This window comes from Elephantulus edwardii, unplaced genomic scaffold (genome assembly GCF_000299155.1).
Source record: "Elephantulus edwardii isolate Elephantulus edwardi_28Jun2011 unplaced genomic scaffold, EleEdw1.0 scaffold00038, whole genome shotgun sequence".
Classification (NCBI taxonomy): Eukaryota; Metazoa; Chordata; class Mammalia; order Macroscelidea; family Macroscelididae; genus Elephantulus; species Elephantulus edwardii.
The window spans coordinates 14,499,615-14,501,005 of NW_006399788.1; the positions used below are offsets into that span (position 1 = coordinate 14,499,615).

General features: G+C 41.8%; 1 pseudogene; it reads right to left on the minus strand.

The window, feature by feature from the left end:
• On the minus strand, nucleotides 1-859 carry LOC102847418 (annotated as a pseudogene).
• Between the last annotated feature and the right edge of the window lie 532 nt (nucleotides 860-1,391).

The window sequence follows — 1,391 nt, forward strand, 5'->3', positions numbered from 1 at the left end:
TTAGGCTTGGATTTTGAGAGTAGAACTATAGATGGAATTTTCATTCTCTGAAGCAATTTCCTCTAGTTCTTCTTCTGTTGTTTCTAGAAAACTGATCTTGGGTTTTGCAAGCTCCCCCCTATCATGTTCAGGAAGCACACATTTCCAAAAGCCATATGCTTTTCCTACAACAGTTTGCCATAATCTCAACGTTCCATCTTCAGAACCACTGGCATAGAGTTCTCCATCAGACTAAATCTCACACAGTGGATAGGATCAAAATGTCCTTTGCAGGATTCTAGGTCTCCACTATTATAATACTTAAAAGTTTAAAGTCTTCACCACCTGCAACAAGAAATTCTTTTTTCAGGGTAAAGAGATGCAAAGTTGATGGTTGCAGGAGCTTCAAAAGACTTAATCGGCTCCAAACTTCCTGCACTATGAAATACAATAGATTGTCTATAGGTTATTACCAAGATCTCTCCCTCCCTCAGAAATATATTCCATACTGCTAGCAGACAAATCAGAAGCTCAAGACTTCACTTCCGTCACAGTAGCCTGATCCCAAAGGTGGATGGTTTTATCAGTAGCTGAAAGAATCTATTTAGCCTCAGTGCACCACAGAGCCTTTTTTTATACCAGAAGTGTGACCACTGATTTCCCTAGGCTCTGCTTCAGGTTTGTTCAAGTCATAGATGCGTGACAGTTTACCTTGTAACTCAGTTAACAAATAATTAGTATCCTGAGTGAAATCAACAGTCCTGACAATATGTTTATGAGCCAGGGTCATCAACTCATCTCCCGAGACAGCATCCCACACTTTGGTTGTGAAATCTGCAGCTGCAGTACCTGCTTTGGTGGCATCCTTATTCAATGTTACACCCCATCTAAATGACAACTTCAGTCTTTTTTCCAGCTAACCTAACATTTTGGAACTCTGGTGGCCTAGTGGCAAGAAGCTGCACTGCAATCCCCCAAAAAGACTAAAGTTGTCAGTGGTTTAATTTTACTTGGCTCCACAATCAACACTCATAGTAGTAACAGTAGTTGTCACTGTGTATCATTAGTTGGAACCAACTCCTAGCTGACCCTCCAGTGGGTTTCAGAAGCAGTATATCACGCAGGAGATTTCCTATCTTTCTCCTGTAGAGTAAATGGTAGATTCTAACCACACACCTTTGCATACGTGCAAAGTGCAACTTCTTACCACTAAGCCACATACCCATGGTAGTTGCTATATGCCATCGAGTTGCCTGGGACTCATAGTGACCCTATCAACAACAGCTCTGAACCAGTCTCATTGACTCCAACACACCAACTCCCACTGTGACCATTACTGTATCGATCCATCTTATCTGAGGTCTTCCTCTCTGTGCTGTCCCTCTACCTTTCCAAGCATGACATTCTTCTTC